The sequence below is a fragment of the Girardinichthys multiradiatus genome, chromosome 15, assembly GCF_021462225.1.
Source record: "Girardinichthys multiradiatus isolate DD_20200921_A chromosome 15, DD_fGirMul_XY1, whole genome shotgun sequence".
Taxonomy (NCBI): domain Eukaryota; kingdom Metazoa; phylum Chordata; class Actinopteri; order Cyprinodontiformes; family Goodeidae; genus Girardinichthys; species Girardinichthys multiradiatus.
Window position 1 is genome coordinate 13,970,306 of NC_061808.1, and position 24,271 is coordinate 13,994,576.

A 24,271-nucleotide genomic window follows, 5' to 3' on the forward strand; every position below is an offset into this window, starting at 1 on the left:
AAATGAGATTTATTAATAGGTTTCCTTAGTAGGTATCTGTTTAGTTTCCACAGCAGCTCATTTCTTACAACTGTATTCAACCAGCAGTTATGCTGTTTCCTCTCTAATCCAAACACTTAGCATGCATTCTTGCCAAAATGTAAAATGTATATCAATGAGCATCAAACGTTTGTTTAAACTGATCAAAATGAGTAACTACTTTTTTGGGGCCTCGAGAACCTTACCTTTAAACTTGTAAAACAAGCACAAATTTACTGTTTCTTGGTTTTGTTTATTGTATTGCTTTAATTACATTTCATCAATAGCACTAATAAAAATACATGTACTCTACTAACTGAGAATGAATGTCTTGGCTTGCCTACAAAAGGCTATATAAGATCTCTGTGATGGACTGGTAACCTGTCCATGCTGCTAGCCCACCAATATCCCACTGACTGCTGTAAATAAGCATCCGCCCGGTATTAAGCTGATATAGAAAACAAGGAGATAGATGCACCATGTTACCTTTACTTGGATGAGTTTTAATCAAAGTGCAATATGTTAGAACCACTTTGATTCAGGACCTTTTGAGAAGAAAAGGAGAAATAGGTTTGGTCAGGGTTCAGTTACCCTTTCTCTCTTCTACGGTGTGGACATATTTGTTGCCACTTCTGGTAAAGATGTTAAAAAGGTTTAAAATAAATGTGTCCCTGATTGTAGCAGCATACTCTCACACTGGAAAAAAAGAATATAATGTTGGATTTCATGACATTTACTTAGTGTGAACAAATCCCATTGTTAAGAAATAATTGTGTGAAACAATATCACAACTACAGGCATCACTGCCTCAAATATGTTGTACCACCCCATTTTACTTTTACGACTCCTCCTTGTGCAATCAGTCTAGATCATCTAGAATCCCAGGTCCTCTGTTCTGCTTTTTGGGAACTGAGATGGTGATGAGAGAAGGTTTAGTTTATATCTGGGGACTTATTTCTAAGTTCATTTGGCAATATGTTTGGGTTCAATATCCTGCTCAAAGACCCAATAAAGACCCCTGCCCATCTCCTGGTCAAGGGATTCACCACTAGAACTAATAGTGGGCATGAGGTTTTTTACATAGATTGATGTTCTGTTTTATGTCAAACCAACCTTGGGTATATACATGGTTCCAGTTAAATGCCAGTGGATCCCAGTGATGAAAACATAGAAACAGTTTTTTCCAGACATACTGTAAATGCCAAGCAACCACTTGGTGTGTGGAGAGCTTCTAATGGTTGTTAAAGACTCTTTAGATTTCTCAAAAAATTTCAGAGGGAGAATATGCTACTGCAGCAAAAAATGAATTTATTTTAAAGCATTTCACAGAGTTTTACCAAGGATGCAAAGGCATTTTTTCTGTCTCTGTAGTACACAACAAATGATGGTGCTCATTGGCCTATAGTATATTCTCTTACCTGGTTGAAGGAAAACCAGGTAAGATAATATACTATAGAGGTAGAGTGGAGGAGGTAGGACATGGTGGTAGGTAGAATAAGTATCTGCTCACTGGCACATAAGAATAGTTTGCCTAATATACCAACTATATTTAAAAAGGCAGCCTCAAGGTAAAGGCTACTTTAAGCTCCAATCGAATGTTTCAGACATTTACATTCTTGCATATAGCACCACTTGTTAATGTCCAGAAATGCTCAGGGCTGCAGTGCATGTGTGAAATTGGAATTTCGCTCAAAATGAAAAACTATTTACTTAATAGAAACCAGATTAATGTTAATTTTCAACCAGGAAATTTACAAAATCTTGCATGTGTAAAAAAAATATCATCTCAATGTCCAGATAGTTTGGTGGAAACTTAAATCAGCCAAGTTAAAGATAACTGAAGCTGCTTATGGCTGACTGACAGAACAATCCAATTTTATTTGATTGCTGGACTGTTCCAGAACCAAAGCTGCAGTGGAGTTTTAAGCAAAAGTTAAATGTATTTTTTAAATACTACAAGTATTAGTAGTATTTTAAATACTACACGTTGATTTTTTTCTATTCTCAGGCACAAAACTTGAGTATCCATCTAAAACACACTGACACCATTAAAGCATGGTTCCATGATAGAATACAGAAGAAGAGGAAAATGGAAAATTTCCATGACTAAAGAAATGACACATTTACCAGGTCAGTTGTGACAAATTAACATGCTACATATAAATCAGAAGTAAGTAATTCCCACACAGTTTGGATGAACCACATTTATTATATCACACCTGAATCACATGCAGCCACATGGGCCGCTCCGTACCAACATAAATGACTGCCTGCATTCGCAGAGCAGCTAATCATAAACCCCACAACAGCGCACACGGCCCAAAAGTAGCAGAACCCAATCTGGCACAGGGTGTCATGTTGCAGGCAGGAAACAGATGGCCTGCTGGGGGAAAAAAGCTAAAAAAGTATTCCAAAGAAGGGGAGAGAAACAGCTTTCCCTCCCTCTTTTTCTCTTGCTATTCCTTCTTCCATCATCGCTCCCATCTCTGTTGAAGGGAAAAGGAAGGGAGTCTGACCGCTTTGGTGCTTAGAGTGCAGATCAGTGGGTTCTGGCCTGAGATCAGAGTGATGGATGTTCTATGGGAGATTTTATAAATATCAGCCCAGCAGGATTGTACTGTATTGAGCAGCATTGGAGCTCTGAGCCTGCAAGCTATTTCAGACAGATTCTGGGACTAATACCAGAGGGAGAAAATATATTTTAAGCCTTTAGCAAATAATGTTCTAAGCCAGAGATAAGTTTGACATTCATACTAAGAATTAAAAACTAATTTTAGCATTCAGTATCTAGTAAAGTATTCATAGCCCTTGAAATTCTTTTAAAATTTTGTTACTTTATAACCACATATCAATGTAGTTTATTGGCTAAAAGTGGAAACGAAAGGTGCATGGATCTCTGGAAGAGTGGCATAAATCAGCAGCACAGGTGGGTGAATTTGTTGACATGACAATTATCAGTTATGCACTCGACTGATCTGTTAGTTTTAAGAAGAAAGCCATTTTAGGGGACAAAGCAAGGATGTGGATGAAGGTTGTTTTGGTGAGACCAAAATCAAATTATTGGGCCTAAATGCAAAACATCATGTGTCAATGAAGCCTAAAACCTAACATCACCCTAAACACATTATCCCCATGGTGAAACAAGGTGGTGGCAGCATCATGCTGTTTGGTGTGTTAGAATGGCCCAGCCAAGGTTCAGACCTAAATCAAATTAAGAATCTGTGGGAAAACTTCCAAAGGGGGTTTTCTATCCACTTTAATGTATTTAGTAAAGAAGAATGGGCAAAGGTTTTCAGATTTCTTTTGTAAAGAAAATTACTAACCATGTATCTTTTCCCCCATACTTCAGAATTGTGCAATACGTTGGGTTTGTCAATCACATAAAATTCACATAAATAAAAGTTACAGCTTTAAAAGTTTGTATAAGTAAGTTAGAATAATGTTGCATACGCTACACTGAGTCTGACACTTTTAACTGCCAGTTTAATAAAAGACTGCTTACATTAGGCAACAACATCAGTAAAGTTACACACTGAGTAGAGTAGTACAGACCGATAACTAAACTAACGCTGTTAGGTTTACTTCCTCATGCTCAACCCTGTGTGGCCTTTGCCTGGAGTTGAGACCTATAGGAAACTGAACACTGATAACCTTTGACCCAGAGAGCAACAATTACAGATCAATATTGTCTGAAGAAGAGCCACCCTCCACTGAGTACATGTGATAAGTGGACTGACCTCAGTTGTTTCAGGTCATCATCCATCACATGTTTACTTTTAGCTGTGTCCTGTGTTTTCCCCAAATTGCCATCGTCAGATCTTTATCAACAAAAAAGCGCAATCACACCAAAACCATCTCAGATCATGTGACACTTAGGACGTCTAGGGTCTTTGATAGATTTAGGCTGTTATCAGCAAACTGGGGGGCATCAAATGTCGCTAAAAAACACTTAAGATGAAATTCAAATTTTAAACTGTTTAAAATATTATTCACATTTAAAATTTTAAAACAAAAGCATAAATTAATCATAAAATTATGTGCACTTTGATCTAATTTAAAAAATGAAATACTGACAATCCTGGAGGTATGCAGAGAGACATTTAACGTCTCTTTTGGACACCATGAGTTGCAAGAATTTACAGACATGTTAAAAACTCGTCTGCTAATTTCTAAAACCTGAAACACAGCATGGATAAAACTACTGAAGAAATGCAAACCAAAACATATGCTTACTGTGTAAAAAAACTGCTTCATGTGTCCTGACGTAGACAACATGTAAACCTCTCCTCAAATAAATGCTCATTACAGTTGCACCCTGTAATCCTGCTTCAAAACATTTCAACCTTTATTGGAGCTCTTGAAGGATGATTGAGGAGTTTTTGGGCTTTTTGAAAGTCTCCAGACGTCTAATAAACAGCCAGCCAAGCTAAAATATAAAAACACTTTACCTTATCCCCAATCACTTTCTTTCTTTCTTTCTTTCTTTTTCTTTCTTTCTTTCTTTCTTTCTTTCTTTCTTTCTTTCTTTCTTTCTTTCTTTCTTTCTTTCTTTCTTTCTTTCTTTCTTTCTTTCTTTCTTTCTTTCTTTCTTTCTTTCTTTCTTTCTTTCTCTTCTTTATGTAATGAAAAGCAACATAAATGTTGGCATGTGAGCATGGTACAACATCTGTTCATTTATTTGGACTATAATTTGCACATAAACTCAATGAGAAATATGCTGTAAATGTCTCTCTGTTCTTTTTTCCACCCGCACATCGAATACTTGTCTAAAACAAGTTTCTGCTTTGTTCTGTTCACACAGCAAATGTTTTTTTGGCTCAAAGCAATCTCCATCCCTCAGAACAAATTGAGCTTAATGGAGGTGAGATGGGGTGAGGTGACAGAGAGAAGAGGAGAAGGGGAAGCAAAAAGAGGGTTTTAAAAACACACCACATGCTATTCCACAGCAGTACTCAGTTTGAGAGCAGCAGAATGAAAAGTTTTCCATCATGGCCAAAAAAAAACATATGTTCTTTGCTTATTGCCAAATCGGGCCAAAACTGAAGTATACAATCGAGGATTTTTCGAGCATAAGTTGTTATATTACGTTTTGCTGAGAGAGACACAGATGGTACAGTTTTGTTTTATTTAGATGCATGAAATGGATCTAAATAAAAATAAATTTCAGTGTCAAACAGCATCCATGTAATTTAATGTGAGTAGTAACTGGCAGATATCAGTTGACCAGCATCCAGGATACACAAACCTGGCCAGACAGGGAACTGAGCAAACATACACACCTTCAGCAAAAGTCGGACATGAACACACAAAGAAAGTATGTGCACTGGGCTTTTTGAATTTACCTCATGCCACATAGCTCTGGTTTAATTACTTGGTGTACTGTTAAGGATATTCTACTGCCAACACATTACACATTTATTCATTTGCAAAAGGGCTGTCTTTAACCCTCACCATGGTGCCTTGAAAAAGTGCCGTTAAAGGGCCAACTACAAAGGTAGAAGCCCTTCAGAATAAAGCTTTTCATTTTATAAACCATCTCCGATTGACACAGGTTGTTTACTCAGTGTGCTTGTAACAGGTGGGATGGTCTACATAACTGCAACCAGTTATGTAGACCAGTTCAGTTGATAAATTTGACAAAAGATTGATCTTTGATGATCAGTAAATGCCCCATATGTACAGGCTACCAAGTGGTACTGACTACATTTTCCAGTGTGGAAGGTGCTACTGAGGGAAGATGCGGCAAAATTTGTTATTTTACAGTATCATTGAGGTGTTTAAAACTAAAGTGAGAGGAACAATGAAGATTTAAAGGGAAACAGCATTTTCTGGAGACACGTTCATTCAGGCTGCTGCTCATTTCACGCCTGATTTTTTCAGGTACAAAAGCCGCTGTACACCAAAAGGACATCTATTCATGACAGCCTTGGAGAAGCTCTGCAGCTTTTGCAATGCTAATCACAAAAAAAAAAATGGCTGGCAAAAATACATGCATACGTACTCCATAATAATTTCTTTTGTATTGGTAAATCCCTGTTTTACTGCGACCATGCTCTTACACACATGGTGGGACAAATTTCCATAATTATTAGAGGATGGCAAGCAATGTTGATATATATATAAATATATATAATTATTTAAAGATTAATCTGAATCTTTATATTAGCACAAGACTGAACGATCAAGTGTTGAATCTGTAAATGTGATTTCGAGCCTTAAGGTGTTGGATCTCTGTACTCTATGTGGGCGAGCCTCCGTAACCTTTCCCTGTCTTACTTTTGTGACCTTTGAAGTCCACCTAAATCTGGACGAATTACCCTGCAAATCTTACTGGGAGACAAATTATTGCCCATAGCAAAGAGGTTCCCATAAATTCCTCAATACGGGACCAGTCCAGGCAATAACAGGAACATCAGAAGGAAGATAAAAGCACAGGTGCTTTAGGAAAGGACAGAATAATTCTCTTTAAACTACAGTTGTGTTAAAGTACAAAGAATTAGCTCAAAGGGAAGGGAAATGCTATTAGATTAACTTAAAGAGAAGATGAACCAAAGTACGTAGTGCAGCAAACTTGTTTGGCTCCCAGCAGCAAATATTAGAGTTTGTTACAATATAAACATACAACAAAATAGAACATAACTTGTAGTGATAGCTGTATCCAAAATTGAGATGTTTACTGGTATTGAGTCAGGTAAGGAGAAAATAAGTACCCCAGCAAACCCATCATGTAGCTGATGTTGGTGTTAAAAGAACAGTTTAGTCTCTCAGTGTAGTTATCTTAAAATATTTTCATAAAGAAAGAGTTTCTTCTGGAAGAGAACAACTGAAGTGTAAAGAGGAAGGCTAGATGAAGGAAGGAAAAAGAAAACACCTCTTAAGAAGAACTGAAGCCTTCAGGAATGCGTGGTGGGCTTCCAAAACAGAAAACAGAGAAGGAAAGGATAAAAATGAAATCAAGGGTAGAAAAAGAGGGGGTCAGACAGGACTTTGCTTTTCTGTGAGAAAACCAGGCCAAAGCTCAATACAGCGCCAGGTTCCATTCAGACTAGACAAAGTAAATGAAGCCACTTGCAAAAAGGGAAACAGGGATGGTAGTAGGTGAAAGTGGGGTGGTGCTTAAAGCTCATCTAAGATGAAGAGATGGTCCAACTCTGCTTTTTTCTGCTTTTATAACAGAGCCATAGGTCTTATCTGAAGGCTGGACCTAAATCCAGATTGATTATCACAGCATTGTTGAACACTAAGTCACAGAGAAAGAGCTGCAAAATCTGAGACAAAGAAAAACAGAAACAGAGAGAAAATTGTTCAGCTTGCCTATTAGTCATTTCTGCTGCCATCCCAATCTCTGCCTACATCTATAAAGAGCATACAGAGTCCTAATCTGGAATAACAAACAGAGGCAAACACACATCCTGAGCTGCTGGGCTAAGTCCTGTGTCTGTGCTTTAAAACTGTGGCATCACAAATCCTCCCCCTTCCTCTTCTGTTAACACAAACCACACACTAATTCATAAATTACAAACAAAGAGTCCCTTGTGGTTTGGGAGGGTCCAGGCCAACACTGCAAACTGGCACTAAGGGGGAATGGCCACGCATCATTTGAAGGCAAACCTGGCTGGTAGAGAGGGGTAGGTGTGGGTACATACTTACAAAGTAGCACACTGCCATGCCTTCACCATCTACCTTTGCCTTAGATTTGTTTGTAGCATGGAGCATGAAATGATACAGGACTTTGAGATTTTGCAACATTTTAGGGTAATTGGAGAATCTCCTTTTTTTCACAGCAATAGTTTATAAGTCACAAAGATTTTATAGAGTCTCAAACAATGTTTTAAAAATCCCCAGTTCAGGCTATTTTAGACATTGAACTATAAACAAGGAGACTTTATTTGTAAATACTCCGCAAGACCACTGGCAATTGAAAATTACACATTACGTAAGACACCATATAAACAAATTCTGCCTAAAACATGTCAAGAATAAGCTGTGAACTCCTAAACCAGTGCAGAAAGAACAGAATGAGTCCTTGGAGAGGGAACGTCTCCGTTCTAGTAGTGTATGTAGTGACCTTAAGTCCCCACAAGAAGTATGTCCTTTCTAATTTCAAAATAAAAGTCTCAAACAAAAATACAAAAGGGTGTCAAGCTTAAAGCATGCACCTTAATACAGGGGCCCAAAACAATAGCTTAGGTCACCAGAAGAAGTCACAGGCTGGGCAGCGCGTCAAGGGATACTTGTCACTTTAACGGGAAATATATTTTGCAAATTCATGCATGCAATGTCAACAACAAATTTAGCTTTTTTTCACTAAGGTACAGTCAGAAACACAAGATATCCAAGTTTGAAGCCATGTGAGAATGTCACTTTATATCGTCCATATTTTAATCATTGAGTCAGTTGCGTAATTATTTAGGCTCCACAACCAAAGTCCTGAATTAAAAATGCTAGAAATGAATCAAGCCAACGAAAGGCATTATTGTGTTTAAAAGCAGATCAATAAATACATATCCGAACATGCATTACTTAAAAATAATTTACAGAAGAGCATTAATAATAATTTATTTATCAAATTTGCTACTTTTAGCTTTACAGAAAATATGATTTCCAATTTTTCCCACTTAACAATCACATTTATTTGCTTTAGAAGCCTCTAAATACTGAAAAAGAAGAACTTCAACTGACAAAATGTCTGGCTTGGCCTGCTATTGTTTTTAGCATAAAAGTGTTAATTGGTTAGCACAACAACAATGTTTAGCAAAATTGTCAGTCATTAAAATAATAACCGGATAAACATTTAAACTAGCTTTACTCAGAATAAAACACTTAAATTTAGTTTCAGTGGCAAATTTTCAGCAAATATGTACAGTTTGAGTCAGCAGTTGGTAATTTGCTGAGGACACCTGACTGCCTACGCTACTTTTACTATATTCTGCACCCTGTGGTTGAGTTACACTTGAGCCAAATCAGTCCATTTATTAGGGAAACCGGCAGACCATCTATGCCCACACTAAAATATGTAAGCAAACACAGGAGTTATCTAAGTAATAGTATAGCCAGTTTATGTCATGTTCATGTTTGCATGCCTGCAACTTGTTCAAGAGTTCACCGTCCACATGTGAGTACAAGACTTTTAACCTTGCGAATCTTTCTCTACTCATATTTCACAGGCAAAGTAAGGCACAATAGTAAGATTAGCAGACACAACACATTTCACAACATTTTTCAGGATCATACAAGTCTAAAGTTTGTAGGATAGAAATAGCTGATCCAATCTTAACCCCCAACCTTTCACAGCTTCAACTCAGAAGACAACAGACAGAAACAGATAAATTTAAGAGCGTGTTCAGGCTGAAGCCGAGGGGACACTTACATACACATTGCTGAATGAAAAATCCTCCAGGGTTAACTTTTTTTCTCTTTGAGGCTGTCTGTTGTGTCAAAGACCCCTCTTCTGGCCTGCCACAGGAGCTGGAACTATCTTGGTCGGAAAAACAAATGCTCACGTGAATAGTCCACTGTGGGTCTGAGCACAATCATAGAGAGTGGCCCAAAAAAGGAAACCCAGGGAAGGAGGGAGGGAGGATAACAAAGAATAGCCCCTTTAAGAAGGTTTGGTCCTTTATGGTGACTCCCCTTTTTAGCCAAATAAAGTACAAGGGGAGTTACCTCTTTCTTTCTTCCTCCAAACTGGGGAATAAGGATTCTTCTCTTTTAAGCTCTGCCTTCCGTCCTCTCAGTAAGAGCGAAAGTTAAACCTGGCTTTACCCAACTGGAATGTGACAGCAGGAGGGAGAGCGCAAGAAAGAATGAGCTAGAGAGGGAGGGTACAGAGAGAGGGAGACGCGGGACATGTGTAGCGTCTACCTCCACTGCAGTGTGAGTGAGCAGTCAAACAGAATTATAAAGGGGAGGGACAGAGCAAGCCGTAGCAGTTAAGAAGGAGTGAGGGGGAGTGTAATTGTGAGAGAGTGAGAGCGAGACAGGCAGAGACGTAGAGCAAAGAGAAATGTCAGAGTGTAGCTCTGGTAAATTACTTGAGAATTTCATTCAGCTGAACCTGGAAATCTGAAAACAGGATGTGAAAGAGCTGGAACCTGCTGCTAGGACCTGCATGTAATTGAAGACACACTCCAATGCTGTGATACAAAGATGAGATATTTCAAATACAGCATTTCTACTGTAATGGGCAGATGTAACCTGATTGTAACCTCTCATATACTCCAATGTTGAGAGGACCAAGTTTCCTTTTCAATCTGCTCTTTGGCTCTGATCTTTGGCTTTTAGATTATCTGCTCAGCACCTACAAAACACTGATTTAATTTTTTATAACAGCCACAATTTCAACAAATGACTCAGAACAAACCAGTCTCTGTTGGCTAGGCAGTCCTTCAGTGTGTATCACAGACATAGCAAGCAGAAATAAATTTCTTCCTGTTGTTGGCACTCATACATGTACCGCTGCAACCCCTCTGAATTCCTGACAACAGTAAAAATGTCCTCCTCATTGCTTCCTGTCTACCTCCTCCATATAAATTATTTTGCTATTCTAAATTAATCCAGTTGTAGTTCTTCTCCTTACCATCTTGAGTGAAAGATGCCATTAGACTGACGGGTGCACCTCTGGAGTTGTCTTTTCCCTTGGTGATCAAGGGAAAAGACAATTAATAAACTGACAATGTGTCAGTTATTTTGATGTCAGCGCCATATTTTGTCCTTGTCAAAACGGTCTGAACTTTGGTACATTAGAAAATCTTAAAATAGGCCTAGAAAGCCAAAGTGGTCCCTAATGGTAGATAAATCGTTATCATAATCACCAGCTTTAACAAGCCACATCACACAAATTGAGTGGATTGTATCCTTAAGACTGTTCAATGTCCAAGTTAATATTTTTGATGATAAAATAAGTACGCTGCTGTTTAAAAACAGAAAAGCTGAACAGTGGAGTAATTTCCTTGTAGGACTCTTAGCAAGTATGGACAAGTTAACAAACCAAAAACTTTAATCACAGGAATCTTTAAAACCTAAAACATTAGAGATTTTTTGTGCATTTCTGCAAAAGTACAGCATAATTCCAACAAGATTTTTTTCTCTTTTGACTCCCATCCCCTAGACAGGCCCTCTCCCCACACACACAAATATTGCCCACTCTCCCATAATCTCTCTCTCTGCAGTGGCTGAGGGCCTCCTCATTCACTGCAGGAAGAAACTGAAACCAGCCACAGACTGGAAAACATTAGTCTGCCCCCTCTGTCTTCTGATTCAACATTCTCCGCAAATAATCGAAAACAAGAACAACGAGTCATGGATCAGAATAGATGGGAGTAGTATATGGGAAAACAATGCACAGTTGTTGTATTTGACAAATCTAGTTTTGCATTTGCGGAGTTATACGTTTGTTTTCATGTCCAGGCACACATGTGACTGAATGAAAGTTAGATGGAAAATGATATGATTAATGTCACAAATAAAAAAACATTTTGTACTACAATGTGGCCTAATAATCCAAGAATAATGCTACAGCAACAAAACTACAGAATATTAACTTGTCTTAGTCGAGGTCAAAATAAAAAAAAAATAAAAACAATGGTTTAAACTCTTTAAACAGAAAATTAGCTACCTAAACACAACATTGCAAGTTGTAATTACATTTTTAATTATTCTAACCTATTTTAAAGCTTTTTGAACAAAAGTATAAAACATTATTTCATATTAAATATGAAGCAAATGTCATACATACACTTTCCTTTCCTTTCCTGTCCCTGGTTATGGCTTTGCTTTTATTATTATTAATAAATTCAAAATGAGACTGTTAAAATGCAAATCAGTCTAACACCAAAGCTAAGACATTACAACAATTTTCAAATAATATTAAACATACAAATGACAAAAAGAAACAGATAAGAGCAGGAAACAAAGTACAATTATTTTTAGAGTCAGCGCTTACAGGCTTGTTTCAGTTTCAGCCCATCTTGCTTTTGTTCAAAACCTTGAGCTCTGTTAATGTGCTTATTTGAGGTGATATTATATTCCTTAGTGTCAGACCTAATACTAAGAAAGATGACTGCCCAACTGTGGTTGTATGTCAACTTATTCTACAATTTCTTCTTGTTTACAGACCTAGTTCTAACTATCATCTTGTTTGGTCACCATTTGGCAGAGCATTACTGACACCAGGCATTTTACACAGTTGAAAATACATTTTAGAAGTGAGAACACTATCAACACATTATTTGTAAATGATGTTGCTTGATAATTCTGCAGTAATGTCATTTGGCAGGTTTCCAACGGTTATCTAAGAGCATGGTCATACAGTATAGTGACCTAATGGGTGCTAGCGTAGTTTAATTGGCCTTGCCCCAAACTGTTATACAATATAATAAATGAGAAAATAATGTGCTGTGAATGCATTGTTGTGCTGTACTATACTATTTCCTCTAACATCTGGGGAGTTGTTGCAGACACAAACACAATTATGTAATCTGCATATATGTAACATTTGGCTAGTTTGCAACTTTGGCTAAACCATTAATACATAAACTAAAAGGTATGTGGTTCACAGTGTCTGAAGGGCTCCAGTTTCCACAATGCCATTGTTTTGTTCTTTTCATTTAAATCTCTCCGTGGCATTGAATATGTTTTTGGAGTATACAGTACAGACCAAAGGTTTGGACACACCTTCTCATTCAAAGAATTGTCTTTATTTTCATGACTATGAATATTGTAGCTTCACACTGAAGGCATCAAAACTATGAATTAACACATGTGGAAATATATACTGAACACAAAAGTGTGAAACAACTGAAAATATGTTTTATATTCTAGGTTCTTCAAAGTAGCTACCTTCTGCTTTGATTACTGCTCCGCACACTCTTGGCATTCTGTTGATGAGCTTCAAGAGGTAGTCACCTGAAATGGTTTTCACTTCACAGGTGTGCCCTGTCAGGTTTAATAAGTGGGATTTCAAGCCCTATAAATGGGGTTGGGACCATCAGTTGTGTTGTGCAGGAGGTGGTTACAGTACACAGCTGATAGTCCCACTGAATAGACTGTTAGAATTTGTATTATGGCAAGAAAAAAGCAGCTAAATAAAGAAAAATGAGTGGCTATCATTGCTTTAAGAAATGAAGGTCAGTCAGTCCGAACAATTGGGAAAACTTTGAAAGTGTCCCCAAGTGCAGTCGCAAAAACCATCAAGCGCAACAAAGAAACTGGCTCACATGAGGACCACCCCAGGAAAGGAAGACCAAGAGTCACCTCTGCTGCGGACGATAAGTTCATCCGAGTCACCATCCTCAGAAATCGCAGGTTAACAGCAGCTCAGATTAGAGAACAGGTCAATGCCACACAGAGTTCTAGCAGCAGACACATCTCTAGAACAACTGTTAAGAGGACACTGTGTGAATCAGGCCTTCATGGTAAAATAGCTGCTAGAAAACTACTGCTGAGGACAGGCAACAAGCAGAAGAGACTTGTTTGGGGTAAAGAACACAAGGAATGGACATTAGACCAGTGGAAATCTGTGCTTTGGTCTGATGAGTCCAAGTTTGAGATCTTTGGTTCCAACCACCGTGTCTTTGTGCAGCGCAGAAGAGGTGAACGGATGGACTACATGCCTGGCTCCCACCGTGAAGCATGGAGGAGGAGGTGTGATGGTGTGGGGGTGCTTTGCTGGTGACACTGTTGGGGATTTATTCAAAATTGAAGGCATACTGAACCAGCATGGCTACCACAGCATCTTGCAGCGGCATGCTATTCCATCTGGTTTACGTTTAGTTGGACCATCATTTATTTTTCAACAGGACAATGACCCCAAACACACCTCCAGGATGTGTAAGGACTATTTGACCAAGAAGGAGAGTGATGGGGTGCTGCGCCAGATGACCTGGCCTCCACAGTCACTGGACCTGAACCCAATCGAGATGGTTTGGGGTGAGCTGAACCGCAGAGTGAAGGCAAAAGGGCCAACAAGTGCTAAGCATCTCTGGGAACTCCTTCAAGACTGTTGGAAAACCATTTCAGGTGACTACCTCTTGAAGCTCATCAACAGAATGCCAGGAGTGTGTGGAGCAGTAATCAAAGCAAAAGGTGGCTACTTTGAAGAACCTAGAATATAAGACATATTTTCAGTTGTTTCACACTTTTTTGTTCAGTATATAATTCCACATGTGTTAATTCATAGTTTTGATGCCTTCAGTGTGAAGCTACAATATTCATAGTCATGACAATAAAGACAACTCTTTGAATGAGAAGGTGTGTCCAAACTTTTGGTCAGTACTGTACTTAATGAAAATGAGCCTAACAAATGGTTGGGTTAACTAAAAATGAAACAAATATTGTCATCCACATAGCTGGGTGGTTCTTTTACTTAATGTGTTTGGATGCTGATATTTACAGCATATGATAGAAGACGGTGCAAGCCTTCTTTTCAGCATTATCTGATTGCCAGTTTTCTTGGTCTCTTGCCAGGTACAGAATTAACTTTATATTTTGAGAGTTCAAAGCAATAAATATCCACAATGGTTAAAACCATACTTCTTATGTTTGTTTAAGTGTTTAAGGTAACAGTCATTTTTCTACTTTCTTTGGAAAATATAGATTATGATACTATTAAAGACAAAATAGAGGAGAACTAGAAGTGTACTGAGAAAGAGGCATGTGACCAGATTTCAATGTTATTGGTGAATGTTGGGGTGAGGATAATTTATATTTTCCAGTAACTTAAAGAGAAATGGGAATCTGTAGGTCATGGCTTTGTAATATCAGATACAAAGCCTGTGATTGGTGCACTTCTGTCAAGAATATTTTTTTAAATAAGGGTTGGACTATACTGGATACACCAGGGTTACCGTATTTTCCGCACTATAAGGCGCACCGGATTATAAGGCGCACCTTCAATGAATGGCCTATTTTAGAACTTTTTTCATATATAGGGCGCACCGGATTATAAGGCGCATAGAATAGAAGCTACTGCAGTCAAACGTTTGACTGGGGTTGCGTTATGCATCCACTAGATGGAGCTGTGCTAAAGAGAATGTCAACAAAACAGTCAGATAAGTCAGTCAGTCAAACTTTATTAATACACTACAAACCAGCGTTCTGATAACTCCATTCACTCCCATGGTAAGGTCTCCTCTACATAGAATTCTATTGAATAGAGCCAACCGCACGTTAGGAATGCATTGGAGTCTATGAAGTTGAAGTTGAAATCAAACGTTAGTTAAAACGTGAAAGGGAACTTTTCCCTGATTCAGTAAACACGTAAAAGAAACAGTTTGATGCACTAAATCCAACGTTAGTACACTCACAATATAGTAGCGTTAACTGTTGAATTATCTCGCTGCTGCTCTATTCCCATGTTCGACTGCGTAGCTGACAGCCCTGAGTTTGAACTCAGCATCGTAAGCGTGTCTCTTGAAAGGTGCAATTTTGGGGTCGTTATACACACACAAGTGGTGTTGGACTAGGAGTAAGCACAGTACAGGTGTTTACCGCTATTACTTCGGCGAAACCCCTGACTACGGTAGCCGTAATGCTGCAAGTGGTGCGGCTTTGTAGTTTACCAGTCGTACTGAAACATTTTGACAGAGCGCCGTGTACAACCAGTATAGATCAACCTATTAATCAATTGATATATAAGGCGCTCCGGATTACAAGGCGCACTGTCATTTTTTGAGAAAATTAATGGTTTTTAAGTGCGCCTTATAGTGCGGAAAATACGGTAATTAAATTAACTTACTTGCTTTGCTGATATCTGTGACAGTGACTAATGTGAGATACAAAACCCTTACTAAGCTCTGAGAACTCATATTAGTCAGGGACTTTGTGGTCAAACAAAAGACTTTATCAGCATTAGAAAAGACAGAGAAAAGAACACAAAAATAATGATTACTATCTGTTAATCATGATACATTTGGATTATTTTGACTTGAAGTTAAATGAGATATCTGCCAGGGGGAGCAGATAAAAACCAGAGGTAATAAAACATCTTTTCTGGTTTAATATTCATTTATTTACTAAATTCTAACAGTCTCTCTCTAGGCTTACATCACACTGACTATGCATTCAACCTAATAAGAAATACGTGACTACATCACATACTCTATTGCTGAGCATGCAAACATTAAAGACAGGGAGAACTATTATGTTTGGTGATACTGAACGGGTTGGGTTCAGAGCCAATAAATACCAGGTGGTGAAAGTCAGTGATACAAGACGTTCTGCAGACATCAGGTGACTGAACATGTCGGCAAAGCATAAAATTTACAAATCAGTAAATCACAGAAACTCACCTGATGTTCCTCAACCTTATCCACATATTGTGTTGGGATCCTCTTTCTTGCTGAACTGCAGCACTATTGTGGCAATGTTTTAAAGGGAAAACATAAACAGGGCCCTCCTCAATTAGCAGCATCCTTCGTAAAGATATGAAATTCAGTTCAAATTTTAGCATTCAATTCAATGCACTTAAATTGAATTCCTAGCGAACCAATACAAACCAATCATATATAAAGAAATTCAAATTCCCCTCCATGCATTCAATCCGATCCTTGTTATTCTACAATGCAGTCAAACTCAGTTTTAAATGGCAAGTTATCTAAAGTAGCGCCTGCTAACATGAGATATGTTAAAAGCACCTGAAGTATATTTTTATTGTAATATCATCAGAATTTAGAAGAATCTATGTTTTGTCTTGAATATATTTATTCATTGTAAGAAATGTTGCCCCAAATATTGATTGCCCTGATAATCTCCACAAAATACATGTCAATGAAACATTTCTGTAATTCATACCTTACATTTATAAGATGATTCAAGTGTCTACAAACGTTTAATTACTAATCCACAATGTTTCCCTCAGGATATAAATGTCCCTTTGCACAGAGGCCCATTTCTCTTAGACACTCTTCAAAATGGATAAGACAACAGAGCATGCCTGCATGTAAAGCAGATGTGTGTTGATCTACATAAGTGCTGAGTGGTTACAAGAAAATACCTATATCTATTGTACAACCGGAGACATGTTTGCAGGATTTAACACAACTAGAAGAGAGACAGAAGAGGTTGGATGAGGACCCATGTTTATCGTGCCACCACACACAGTGATGACAGTGACAAGGGAGATAAAAAAAACTCTCCAGGTTTTTCAGTCAGCTTTGTGGTTTGAGAATTCAGAGGGATACACAGTTTAACAAAAAATGGTAACATCTTTGCAATTGTTCTATGCCAAAAACATGGGTTTAATAAACAAATTATGGACAAACGTTTTCAGTCACTTGAGTCTTGAGTTATCATGCTCTTGTCCGGTTTAACATGGGAGTATCTTCCACCCCAGTTCCATTTCCAAGAAAGACCAAAAACCGATTAAAAACAATGCAAAACTGTAGATTAGAGATACAGAATGGAAAGTCCTCTTCTGTCTGATAACTGTGTAGACTGCTGTGTCACATACCCAGATGTGCGTGCAAGCAACTGTGTAATTCAGATTGTAGATACCTAAAAATGGTTCAGTGAATATACTATAAGACGTGTGTCTTTGGGTTTATGTTCACCAAAGTTCCAGCTATAGAATGAGCTATGAGAGGGAATGATGAGTCCCAGCAGCAGCTACTGCCTGCCTGGCTGGACAGCAGCTTCATACAACTGGGCCAAAATAAACATCTTCCCCACAGTCTCTTCTGCTGACATGAAGTGAATGTGCAAAAGAAGGCGGAGTATCATTGTTCATGTGTGTTTGTGTCTATGTGTCTTGGCCTGCTTCTGCAAAACCATTTGTGACTATTCAAATCTGCAAGTTTCTGAGTTACATCTTTATCTTCCTCTTTCCCCTGTTACATATAAGTCACCCCCAAAGCAGCCATATCTAAAAAACCACAGGCTCCAATGCTGGTATCGTCTTCCTTTAGAAAACACCAGCAGTAAACTCAAGGGTCCATCATTCTGCCACTCACTAAATTTTATTCACAGACAAAAGGAACAGTTACGCAACAAATCCTAAAAGCATGGAGGAGAAATGCAATTTAATTTGAATCCATAGCTGCCTTGAATATATTTGTATGGTTTTAATAAAGAAGTTGTACTATGACTAACCTGTTAGTGTCGCTTCTTGATTAATTAATTGTTTCTGAGATCTGGACCTGCTTATTACTGCAGATCAGTGGCGTGCACAGACATTTTGGGGGCCAAGTGCTCAAGTGGAAAAAAAGGGCACCTCGTGCGGCACATGGAGCTGTCGGTTGCCTTTGTAGTGTGAGATTTATTACAGGCACAACATGAACATAATTTATATGTATTACTAAGCACCCCCAAAACAAACTGTCCTGTGGGATGTAGGGAAATGACCACCCAGGAAAAAAAAACTCAAAACAAAAATGCATTTGACAAAATTCTTAAGATTAATAAGGCAATAAAATGATCATAGACTGATTTAAAGTTAGATTACTGATTCACAACCTGAACTTCCTGAGTCAAATTTGAAACTTACATTATCCTTCCTTATTTGTCTTGATTATATCATAAAATCTTTATAGCCAAAATGAAACCAACAGCAGAGAATATGATCATAAGAAGAATCATCTATACTTCCGCATGTAGCCAGTGTAATATATGACAGAAATTATTCTTAGAGAATAAAAATTAATGAGATTACAAGTCCTGAGAACTGTAAGATGTCTGCTATTTAGAAAATAAAATACTCTGATCACATCATCATTTTTACACACACAGAAGTACAAAATACAACTTAGCCTACATGCCCCACATTTACTGAACTTTATTAAAGGTATTTTAGTAGTGTATGAATTGTAATGTTAACCAGCTCATTTGGACATATTTGCAATAAAAAAAAACATGAGTCAAACAGAAGTCATCATGGACCATAATAGCAAATGTAATATCGACATCTATGAGATAGATTTGAATTGATTTTTTTCTTCTAATTTAATCTAAGAGTTAAATTATTAACATTCTCCTGGCGCCTGGTGGCGGCCATAGAAGACATAGCAGGTAAAGGTATGCCATTCATTGGCCTGTTCTGTTTAGATGAAATGGTGGCAAGTGAAGTATTAACTTTTTCATCTGAAGTTTTGGAAGCAAGTATATTCGTTTTGTTTGTTTCCTGGATGGTTAGCCGGCCTGTCGGCAGGGCAGAGCTCTATCTGACGGCGGAGGGGAGGAGAGAAGAGGTAAGCTGGACCAGCGCAGGTCCACCTCTCTGCTCTGCTCGCAGCCCGTCTCCGTTGAGAGACACACGAAGTGGGACACATATGTGTGTTGGTTGGAAGGGGGGTAGTTGTCAATCAAAATTTCAAAACGTGGGGCACTGGTATTATAGGTCTTTAAATTCAGAAATTTTACCTTGGGCCCCACACTATACACTGTAAAAAAATAAATAAATAAAGATTTTAGGAGGGCACTTTTTTCTCCAAAGGATAAAAGGGCAGGTGCTCTAGCACCACCTCGTGTCTATCTGTGCACGTCCCTGCTGCAGACAGTTAAAAATAAAAAGATACCTGTGCAGAAATATAGAAAGCCTAAAGCCTAAGAGTTTGTTTTTGCTCCACATACAAACCATCATTACAGCTGAATTATTTTAAATCACTGCCAAATGTCTCTAGACAATTTAGCTTTTGCAATTTTTGTCCAAACAAAAATCTCAATCACATGATACATGTTCTCTTTCAAGACATTTCCACCTAAATTAGTTTTGTTGAAATTTCTCAACTAAAAGAGAAAAGAACATTTTGCAAGTTACAACAACTTTTAATAAAGTCAGTTATCTGGTGTCATAATTTCTATCTATAATCAGAATCAGCTTTATTTTACCGAGTTCGTACATACAAACAAGGAATTTGACTCCGGTACACTTTGCTCTCTGGTTTTTGTTTTTGCATTACAGAATATACATATATACAATATACAAATATATACATATATAAATAAAAAGGTGCATTTGCAACATCTGTATCCTGTTGTTTGGTACTCTATTGAATGTTCAACAGAGAAACAGCCTGGGGGAAGAAACTGTCTCTGTGGCGGCTGGTTTTAGTAAACAGTGCTCTGTAGCGGCGGCCTGAAGGTAAAACTCTAAACAGTTTATGTGCAGGGTGTGTGGGGTCTGCAGAGATTTTAGCAGCTCTTTTCCTGACCCTAGACCTGTATAAGTCCTGGATGGAGGGAAGGTCAGCCCTGATTATTCTCTCTGCAGTCCTGATTATTCGCTGCAGTCTGGACCTGTCCTGTTTTGTGGATGAGCCAAACCACACTGAGATGGATGAAGACAGGACAGATTGAATGATGGCAGTGTAGAAGATGACCAGCAGCTCCTGTGGAAGGTTGAACTTCTTGAGTTGCCTCAGGAAGTACAGTCTCTGCTGGGCCTTCTTTTGAACAGTGTCTATGTGTGAAGACCATCTCAGGTCCTCAGAGATGGTGGTTCCTAAGAACCTGAAGTGGTCCACAGCCGGTACAGTGTTGTTGAGGATGGTGAGGGGGGTGTATGGGGGTGGTGTTCTCCGAATGTCCACCACCATTTCCACAGTCTTGAGTGGGTTCAGTTCAAGGTAGTTCTGACAACACCAGTGTACCAGCCGATCCACCTGCTGTCTGTATGCAGACTCATCAACGTCCTGGATCAGTCCAATGACAGTGGTGTCGTCTGCAAACTTCAGGAGTTTCACGGACGAGTCCGATGCGGTGCAGTCATTTGTGTACAGAGAGAAGCGGATAGAACACGCCCCTGGGGGGCACCAGTACTTATTGATCTGGATCGGGAGAAGATGCTCCCCAGTCTCACCTGCTGCTGTCGGTCTGTCAGGAAGCTGTTGATCCACTGACAGGTGGAGGCTGGGACGTTGAGCTGTGTGAGCTTCTGGTGGAGGATGTCTGGTATGATGGTGTTGAAGGCCGACCTGAAGTCTATAAACAGGATCCTGGCGTACGTCCCTGGACGGTCAAGGTATTGCAGGATGAAGTGTAGACCTAAGTTGACAGCATCATCTGCCGACCTGTTTACTCGGTAAGCAAATTGCAGGGTGTCCAGCAGGGGGCCTGTGATGTCTTTCAGGTGCTTCAACACCAGCCGCTCAAAGGATTTCATGACCACAGACGTCAGGGCTACAGGCCTGTAGTCATTTAATCCTAAGATGGTGGGTTTCTTGGGAACCGGGATGATGGTGGATTGTTTGAGGCAGGAGGGGACCTCACATTTCTCCAGTGACTTGTTGAAGATCCGGGTGAAGATCGGAGCGAGTTGATTTGCACAGGCTTTCAGGCATGATGGGGAGACGTTATCAGGTCCTCCAGCTTTTTTTGTTTTCATGCGCTGAAAGAGGCTGTTTACATCTTTCTCGGAGATTTTTAGTGCAGGCAGATGATTTGATGGTGGGGGGTTGGTTGCTTTATGGGAGGAATTTGTTCCTGAATGGGATGTGGAGGAGATGATTTGAGGCGTGAATGGCTTCCTGTCATGTCTGCAGTAGAAGCCATTCAGACGGTTGGCCATGCGAGGATTCTGTTCAGGATGGGTGGGGGAGCTCTTATAGGCAGTCAGGTTTCTCAGACCAGTCCATACAGCCGAAGTGTCACCAGTAGAAAGGCTGTTCTTCAGCTTTTCACTGTAGCTTCTCTTGGCTGCTTTGATCTCCTTTGTTAGTCTGTTCCTGGCCTGCCTGGAATCTCCACTGCTGTGAGCTTCTTCCTTGTCCTTGCACAGATTCCTGAGGTGTGGAGTAAACCATTGCTTGTTGTTTCCAAAGGTGCAGAAGGTCTTGGTCTGCTCATACGTTCTCACAGAAACTGATGTATGATGTCACCACATCAGTTAGTTGGTTTAAGTCGGTGACTGAGGTTTCAAAAACAGTCCAGTCTGTGCATTCAAAGCAGGCCTGTAGCATCTGCTTTGATTCCTCAGTCCACTTCTTAACAGTGTGAACCGCGGGTTTGGAAGCTCTTAGTCTCTGTCTGTAGGTTGGGATGAGGTGGATTAGATAATGATCCGAAAACCCAGAGCAGCCCTGGTAACAGCATGATATGAGTCCTTTAAAGCTGTGTAACAATGGTCCAGTGTGTTTTTGTCTCTGGTGGGACACTTAATATGCTGTCTGTATTTGGGGAGTTCATTTGAGAGGTTTGCTCTGTTAAAATCTCCCAGTATTATGATGAAAGAGTCCATGTATTTTTTCTCCACGTCTGTAATCAGCTCAGCGAGATGTTTTTCCGCAGCAGAAGTGCAGCCATGCGGTGGAAAATATGAGCCAATTATTATAAACGAGGAAAACTCTCTCGGCGAATAAAACGGTTTACAAATTATGGAAAATGACTCCAGATCAGGACTACATGTTTTCCCCAGCACTTTTATGTCTCTGAATGCTCATTTAAAAATACCATTAAACTGGACTGAATATTCATTAAAGAATGTTAATTTTTTTAGAGACTTGTACAAAATCAGTCTTCTTATAGCCCCTGCTGGCTATTAAGAAGAATGCAAGTTAAAAACTCATCCAGATTGGAGAAGGTTCCTGCTGCAGCTCACAGGAAGGGGAGTGGTCAGACATCCGACTCCACCCTCAAACCATTTTGATTGGATAGCTGTTCTCCTTCCCTCCAAATGTCAGCTTATACTCCTTCTGAAGTTAATTTTAAGTTAGATGTTAGTTTAAAGTTGGATATTCGGTATACATTTTCTTTCCATGGTTCACTGCAGGCAGGGATGGCTTTTCATGCCATCTGCTCTCGCAGAGAGGGTGGATAAGAGACTCCGTGTACTCGCTGCTGACACAGTGGTTCAATTAGGGACCATCAACAAATTACAGTCGATCAAAACACTTGAACAAAAAAACCCAAATCAATAGCCTTCAGGTGACCCAAACACTCAGAATCACTTCTAAAATGTGTGGCAACACTAGATCAATGAGACACATTTCAATTCTTGAGATTGATCTCCTATTTTATAATAAAATGTTTATGGAAAATTCTGGGTTTTTATTCAATAACTTCCAGGTCATGTGCGCAAAAGACTGAATGTACTGCAGAGCAGGAAGTTGTATCTTTAATTGACACTATAGTGAACCTGACACTGTACAAAGGATTTTAAGAAACAAGTGCATAATTGCTGCCATCCTGCTGTTTATTTTGCTTCTCTGTATTATTGACAGCCAGCAGGTATGTAGCATGTACACCTGTAGGAAAAACAAGGCTGTATTTTTGTTTTTGACAAGCACCACAGCAACCTTGTCTACTCTGTAATTCATCTGGACAAGCTAGCAGTGCTGGTGGCTCACATCCTTTCATGCACAGAATAAAACAAAGACTCTGTTGCAAGACCATCATGTTAAAAGCTCAAGAAAAAATCTCAAGCCTTCACTACTCAACCTTTCATGACTAAAACATCTGTCAATAATGCTTAATAAGTCCTCAACATGCTGTCACTTTCCAAATTAGTAGAGTCATGCTATCTTGACATGGGCTAGCGAAGCAATTAAAAAACTGGTTATACAAATACTTGCTCTCATCCAAACTTGTTGCACTTTTGCCTACTTGTATTTGTTTTGTGGTTAAAGAAATATGTGTGACATAGGTTTTTAGGTTTTGATGTTTTATACACAATATTTGGTCCAGGCCTAGAAATTTTAAAATGAACCAATGTAAAATTTTGAAACAGTACTGTGAATCACAGCATTTTAGCCCTAAGATCTGTAGAGCAGCAGGTTGACATTATGGATTTATGATTGAAAGGTCCACAGGGACCACTATTAGGAGAACTTTTTTTCTGTCACTCTTTTCGTCTGATATATTTGAAATAGTTTAACATAAATGTGGTAGGGGGATTCCTTGGGTGCTAAATTTGAAACAGTACTACAGGCTTTGTGTATGAAGCACATATATATATATTGTTACAATTACATTTGGCATTTGTTTAGGATCTTCTTTCCATTCTGAGGTTATATACTCAAGGCTGGAAATTGCTGGGCAACAGCCCCAAATTGCATGAAAACCAGCAGAACGCTGGCATAAATAAATTTCCTTCTTTGCAACTGGATCAGTTTGTTTCAGCTTTCCTTAACTTTCCTCTACAGTCTGTGGTGTACAGTTCAAAACAGGATGTGATGGTTGTGATCTACTATTCCACATAGAACAGACCTGATGTAAAACCTTGGAAGGAAGTCTGGAAAAGCCTCCCCTTCATTTTGATATAAGGTCCAAGACTTTAATACGTCTTAGGGGAGTAAAAAAGGAAATGCGCTCAAGATAGACATGA

The 24,271-nt window shown here is 39.0% G+C and overlaps 1 protein-coding gene across 2 annotated transcripts in view; it reads right to left on the reverse strand.

The window, feature by feature from the left end:
- LOC124881596 (protein eva-1 homolog A) overlaps positions 1 to 24,271 on the reverse strand; it is a 97,540-nt gene that overhangs the window by 22,536 nt on the left and 50,733 nt on the right. The window contains exon 1 of one of the 2 annotated variants that reach the window (XM_047387226.1): positions 9,389 to 9,777. The exons of the other annotated variant lie outside the window; for it this stretch is intronic. The gene's annotated coding sequence lies outside the window, so the exon portion shown is untranslated. Of the gene's footprint in view, positions 1 to 9,388; positions 9,778 to 24,271 lie in introns of those variants that run through there. 2 annotated transcript variants of the gene reach the window in all.